At 43.8% G+C, this 7,500-nt stretch overlaps 1 protein-coding gene across 1 annotated transcript in view; it reads right to left on the reverse strand.

Moving 5' to 3' along the window:
• LOC112234944 (regulating synaptic membrane exocytosis protein 1-like) overlaps positions 1 to 7,500 on the reverse strand; it is a 65,117-nt gene that overhangs the window by 8,685 nt on the left and 48,932 nt on the right. The gene's annotated exons all lie outside the window — the stretch shown is intronic.

Consider the following 7,500-nt stretch of genomic DNA (forward strand, 5'->3'; position numbering starts at 1 on the left):
CGACAGTAACACCGGGCACGGCGGCGGCGGGAATAGCTGGGAATTCTGCAAACGTCGTCTTTTTCCTTATTAACTGGGTGGTATAGATGGAGGCCCGGGGTGGTGGAATGGAGAGGAAAGTGTTCAGTGAGCGCGCTCAATACAGCCTCCAACGACAGATTGACATATGGGGCGGCAGCGGCGCCTGGCAGAAAACTACCATCCGTCAGGGAATGTTAAGTCCTACAGACGAGGAAGAAAGACGACCACAAAACACGACAATACTCCATTTGTGTAAATACGGCTATAGATCAACTAGGAATAGGTCTTGGCTTCCGTCTGCAGCCAAGCCCCGTGAACTACAATACAGTTCAGTGTTAGACTGAATGGCATTCTACCCTATAGAAGCCAATACTGCTAAGGACACAACAGAAACCCTTCTAGTATTATTATCCCATAGTGTTTGTATAGGCCTTCCTGTAACCCCAAACTGATCCTGGAACTGTTCACTAATACAGTTACTGTTACCGCTATTGTTATTTTACACAAGGCATTAGAGTAATGTTTCATGGCAGACCACTGGGTTAGTCATCCAATGCTGAGAAACCTTACAGAGATTATGAAGTGCTTTCCCTTCCTGTAAAAAGTGCAGTGTCGGCTCGATGCCGTGTGGGAGTGGGAGAGTTGGTGTGTGTGTATGTGTGTGTCCGGTGTGAGTGCGTATGTCTGTGCGTGCGTCTGGTTTGCTCAAGCCTTAAAAGAGGTGTTTGCATATTTGTGTCTGTGTACATTAGTGTGTGTATGTGGGTCTCCACTACAGGAAGAGGAGTGGAGTGGAGTGGATTGGCTCTGATTCGCTCATTCCCTCTCTATCTCTCTCTTTCTCTCACGCGCGCGCTTTCTTTCTCTCGCAGCCATCTGGAGATGACAATAAACACACAAACAATCACTCTGCAATTAATACACCAAGGCAAAAGCAACTAGACTCGCGGGGACTAACTAGTCTCTGTCTGTGAAGAATATAACATGACAAATTGTTTTATTTGTGTAAATCGTACATTTAAACTGTGATTGTATCATAATATGATGAAATAAATGTCATTTGACCCTTATTTACACTATAAAATATGCGTTATTCCAAGATTCATGTTCCTTGAGGCGTCAACTGAAGAAACTGTGGAGGTTAACCAAACAGTGTCTCTGAGAATGAGTCATATCTACCACAATTGAATTAAATACCCGTTGGAAACATAGACAACCCACACGCTGCAGTGAATTGACACAGAAATGATAAAACAGACACACACACACACAGACACACACACAAAGGGACGAACCCAGGGGCTTTGATTTAAAGGCTTGGCATGTACTATAACAGTGACCGTGTAAGTCTGTTAGCTGGGCTAAGAGGTGTGGAAGTCTTGATATTTGTACGTAGACAACACTGACAGATGCTGACAGGGAGAGGCGAGGGGCTATGAGGGACTAGGAATGGGGTCCTAGCCTACACCCTCCACCCCCTGACCCCAGTCCACTGTCTTAAGCAGCCGCAGGGTCCAATCCAAAGACTTGCATCCTTCCCCTCTGCCCCTGTCGACTTCCCCTCAGATCCGAATCTGAAAAGATACGACGCTTGTGAGCAAAACTGTGTTTTAAAAGCTCCAATCGAGCAAAAGGATTTTTGGTTGTTTTCTCCTTACTTGGAGTGGACAAGTACAGAGGGGAAGGTGGCAAGTGTACAAATTGGAACCCAGCCTCGGCCTCCCCTCCCGTCTCCCTGTGGCAAGGGCTGGTCTGTATGCTCATCACAGACAGGCAGGTAAAGCATGCACGGGCATAAGTGTGCACATTCCCTCTGCAGTCACAAGGGTCTTATAGTAAGATAAGGTGCTTCTACGTGCCAACAAACACCCTGTGCCCTTGTACCCCCCAACAAACACCCTGTGCCCTTGTACCCCCCAACAAACACCCTGTGCCCTTGTACCCCATTGTTCCCCCTATCTTGTATATTATACCCAGTTCCCCCTGGCACAGCCATGCCCACAGCCATAGAGAGAGGAGTTGTGTAAGGGGGGTGCCCATCCAGGGGTGTCTAGGAATGCCCACCCAGACAGCCAGGCATGGCTCATGCTCGCCCACTTCCCAAATTGCAGCTGAAGTGTGACATTAAAGAACTACAGTTATAGTGACCCATGCAAAAACTCCATTACCCAGCAGGCCTTACCCTTTCCTTCACTATGAGACACTTTGCAAGAGGAAGAGACAGACAATGGATGCAGAATTAGTCAACGTTTTTACCCAGATATCCTTACTGAAGATAAAACAGTCTCTAGTACTGCACTACCAATGTCCATATTAGTGTGGACTGGACTACAGGCAGATATGCTTGGGGAAGTCCATGGTAAAATACCATAGTGGTAGACAGAGATAGTATCTAATCGTATTTATTTCTACTCAAGGCAAAATGGTCTCCATGACTGTATCTGCCAATGCCCAGAGTCTGGAATCTGGACTACAGACAGATACAGTATGTGTGTGGAAGTCCAAGGATAACGGCTAGCCTTTTAGTATTAGAGAAAAGCTAGCCTGGACTGAACTGTCCGGGAATCATTCTGTTCGGTTTAAGTCATTAATCCATAGGTGGATTTGACCACTTTGGCCGCATTCCAATCTGATAACTTACTGCCTTCACTTCAGCCTTTGTGGACACCCACTTCTTGGATTTGTGTGAGCTAGGTTTTTAGTAACAAAGGAATATACCTCGACCTTGCCAACAGCAAAAAAGGCTTGGCATAGGACTGCGGTAGTTTATGCCATATCACTCACACAAATCCAGTCCACTTAAAAGGGGAAGTCTACAGGGCAGGAGGGAAGGGGGTCAAAACTTTGGGATTGGAACACAGCCATTGGGGGATTTTCAAAGGGACACATAGGTTATATTCACAGTACAGTAGAGAGCACAGAAAAGATGCTAACCACTTTGTCCTCCTGTAGTGGCATGTAGTCCAGGTAGCAGTGAGAAAGTGAAAAGGAAGTGAGGGAGGGAGTGGAGGAAGCGGAGGGAAGGATAGAGGGATGCAGTGGAGGAGTGGACAGAGAAAGAGAGACAGAGGTCAAATATAGGTTCATGGAACATGAGAAGGGAGGGAGGAAAAAGAGAAAGAGAAAAAAGAAGTGAGGGAATGGTGTAAACGTTTGTTAATACACATGTGCAAAATCCACAATACACACTTTTAATACACAGTCTATTCAGTGGTACAACCTGTAAGACGTGCAACAGTGGTGAAAGACAGACGGCGTTTGACAGCAAACGTGCATGACTCGACATATCAGTCATGTGACATCGGCATGACACATGACCTTTGTGTCACAGTGTCATGGAGGAGCAGGAAATGGGGACAAGAAGAGCAACATGATACATCATCTTACACAACCCTATATATAACTTCCTGTCTAGCTTACAATACAATATATACACTACCATTCAAAGGTTTGGGGTCACTTAGAAATGTCCTTGTTTTTGAAAGAAAAGCAAATTTTTTGTCCATTAAAATAACACCGAATTGATCAGAAATACAGCGTAGACATAGTTAATGTTGTAAATGACTATTGTAGCTGGAAACAGCTAATGTTTTATGGAATATCTACATAGGCGTACAGAAGCCCATTATCAGCAACCATCACTCCTGTGTTCCGATGGCACATTGTGTCAGCTAATCCAAGTTGATCATTTTAAAAGACTAACAGACACCTAACAAGTCCTCAAATGGCAGCTTCATTAAATAGTACACGCAAAACATCAGTCTCAACGTCAACAGTGAAGAGGCGACTCCGGGATGCTGGCCTTCTAGGCAGAGTAGCAAAGAAAAAGACATATCTCAGACTGGCCAATAAAAAGAAAAGATTAAGATGGGCAAAAGAACACAGACACTGGACAGAGGAACTCTGCCTAGAAGGCCAGCATCCCGGAGTCGCCTCTTCACTGTTGACGTTGAGACTGGTGTTTTGCGGGTACTATTTAATGAAGCTGCCAGTTGAGGACTTGTGAGGTGTCTGTTTCTCAAACTAGACCCTCTAATGTACTTGTCCTCTTGCTCAGTTGTGCACCGGGGCCTCCACTCCTCTTTCTATTCTGGTTAGAGCCAGTTTGCGCTGTTCTGAGAAAGGAATAGTACACAGCGTTGTATGAGATCTTCAGTTTCTTGGCAATTTCTCACATAGAATAGCCTTCATTTCTCAGAACAAGAATAAACGGATGAATTTCAGAGGAAAGCTCTTTGTTTCTGGACATTTTGAGCCTGTAATTGAACCCACTAATGCTGATGCTCCAGATACTCAACTAGTCTAAAGAAGGCCAGTTTTATTGCTTCTTTAATCAGGACAACAGTTTTCAGTTGTGCTGACATAATTGCAAAAGGGTTTTCTAATGATCAATTAGCCTTTTAAAATGATCAACTTGGATTAGCTAACACAATGTGCCATTGGAACACAGGAGTGATGGTTGCTGCTAATGGTCCTCTACGCCTATGTAGATATCCCATTACAAGTCAGCCTTTTCCAGCTACAATAGTCATTTACAACATTAACAATGTCTACACTGTATTAATGATCAATTTGATGTTATTTTAATGAACAAAAAATGTGCTTTTCTTTCAAAAACAAGGACATTTCTAAGTGACCCCAAACTTTTGAAAGGTAGTGCACGTCTACTTCCAATCAGTATATGAGCCTGTATTTAAATAGCATCTAGGATAAGTTTGCTGATCTAGGATAAGTTTTCCCTTTCAAATCATAATGAATATGTTTATACAGACGGGGGGGGGACACCTGACCTTAGATCAGCACTCTTGAGTTTTTTTTTAGGAATACAGACCCTGCTTTTAATATCTGCTGCTTGGTGAGGTATTATAGATACAGAAATGTGACTTTTATAACACAACATGACTATGAGGACAGGCTGGGGAGAAGGGAGAGGTTCAGTAATACCAAAATGAGTGGGTGGCACAGATTGTGTCGGGCATCACCATGCAACTGTAATGCCTTCTGCAGGACAATGCTGTGTACTGCATCGTGTCTCTGTGTCGATTTTGGGAATGTGATTATTCGGCACAGGGTGAATCGCGGTTTATCACAACAATATCAATGTTTTGTGAGTTACTGTGACTTATATGCTGCTAGTATAGAAGTCAACACATCTGATTATGATTGAGGGCATTTTGAGTCAAATATCAATTTTGTTTAACTACAATGAACAAGCTGCACCTGCACAACATGACCAAAAGTATGTGGACACCTGCTGTCGAACTGCTCATTCCAAAATCATGGACATTAATATGGAGTTGGTCCCCCCTTTGCTGCTATTACAGCCTCCACTCTTCTGGGAAGGCTTTCCACTAGATGTTGGAAGGTGTTCGATGGGGTTGAGGTCAGGGCTCTCTGCAGGCCAATCAAGTTCTTCCACACTGACATTGACAAACCATTTCTGTGCGGACCGGGGGCATTGTCATGCTGAAACAGGAAAGGGCCTTTCCCAAACTGTTGCCACAAAGTTGGAAGCACAGAATCATCTATAATGTCATTGTTGCTTTAAGATTTCCCTTCACTGGAACTAAGGGGCCTAGTCATAACCATGAAACACGGCCCCAGACCATTATTCCTCCTCCACCAAACTTTACAGTTGGCACTATGCATTAGGGCAGGTAGCATTCTCCTGGCATCCGCCAAACCCAGATTTGTCCGTTGGACTGCCAGATGGTGAAGTGCAATTCATCACTCCAGAGAACTCGTTTCCACTGCTCCAGAGTCCAATGGCGGCAAGCTGTACAGCACTCCAGCCGGCGCTTGGCATTGCGCATGGTGATCTTAGGCTTGTGTGCGCCTGCTCAGCCATGGAAACCCATTTCATGAAACTCCCGACAAACAGTTCATGCTGACATTGTTTCCAGAGGCAGTTTGGAACGTGGTAGTGAGTGTCGCAACCGAGGGCAGACGATTTTTACGCACAGCATGCTCCAGTACTCGGCGGTCCCATTCTGTGAGCTTGTGTGGCCTACCACTTCACGGCTGAGACATGGTTGCTCCTAGATGTTTCCACTTCACAATAACAGCAGTTACAGTTGAACGGGGAAGCTCTAGTAGGGCAAAAATCTGACAAACTGACTTGTTGGAAAGGTGGCATCATATGATGGTGCCACATTGAAAGTCAATGAGCTCTTCAGTAAGGCCATTCTACTGCCAATGTTTGTCTATGGAGATTGCATGGCTGTGCGCTCAATTTTATGCACCTGTCAGCAACGGGTGTGGGTGAAATAGTCGAATCCACTAATTTGAAGGGGTGTCCACATACTTTTGTATATACAGTGTATCTTCTGTATAACTTACTGCACATGAATCCTGTAGAACCAATTTATAGTTTGATAGATTCATATCATTTTAACTTGCAGGTCTGGAAAAATACATTAAAGCTGCTGCTAAATTAAAGATTGGACCCTTTTTTCAATTTTAGGCTAAAATTACATACCCAAATCTAACTGCCTGTAGCTCAGGACCTGAAGCAAGGATATACATATTCTTGATACCATTTGAAAGGAAACAATTTGAAGTTTGTAAAAAACGGGGACTCGTGAGCACCACTTTCAAGACTACTGGCTGATATTATACAAAGGTTTGAGAGCACATCTTTAAGTAATGCAAAGAGTTGAGCCTGTTTGACATGAGTGACACAAACTGAAGTAATGTGAGGAAACTTGCTTAGCATCCGCCCTGTCAAACAAATGTCTGTTTTGACCAACTCAGCACTGGAGAGATACATGAAGTGCTCGGGCTTAAATTTGACATGAGGTACACAGACGTGTTGTACTAAACCGGCAAACATGAAAAGGAGGGAGAGTTTTATGTAATAAAACAAAGTTTTTAAATGTCAACTAATCCTGTTATTCTGCTTGGCTGGAGATAGAGGGGGGAGTAGGATGGGGGATCAAGGAAGGAAGTACCACTTGAGAGAGCGCCGGTCAGAAGCCATCTCTCCAGTCTACACTGCCTACACACACAGGCTGTAATACGCACACAATACAACAGCAAACTACACAAAAATGCCCTTACACACATAGATTACAGCCTACACAAAAAATACCCTTTCACACATAATAGATTACAGCCTACACAAAAGTACCCATAAATACACCATAAATACTGACACTGATACACAGACACACACACTAATACTGACTCAAACCTACACAGAATTGTTTTCTCTGCCCAGTGAGAGATGTTACTTCAAAATACCTTTGAAATAAACTGCAATAGTGCTCAAACTAATTCTTGGCATACTTTACTATTGATTTGAGTTCCTAGCCCATTATTTCACTGTAGTATTAGTTCCATATTGATGGAATATCTAATAGAGACAACACTACTAGTGGCCGGGTATCATTATCCATAATTCATTTAATGGAATTATCCCATAATAAGTCCAAAGTCTGGGCCAAAGTTTGATCCTGTGTCCTGCTCTCTGTGTGAGTC

The sequence above is a fragment of the Oncorhynchus tshawytscha genome, linkage group LG02 (genome assembly GCF_018296145.1).
Source record: "Oncorhynchus tshawytscha isolate Ot180627B linkage group LG02, Otsh_v2.0, whole genome shotgun sequence".
NCBI classification, from domain to species: domain Eukaryota; kingdom Metazoa; phylum Chordata; class Actinopteri; order Salmoniformes; family Salmonidae; genus Oncorhynchus; species Oncorhynchus tshawytscha.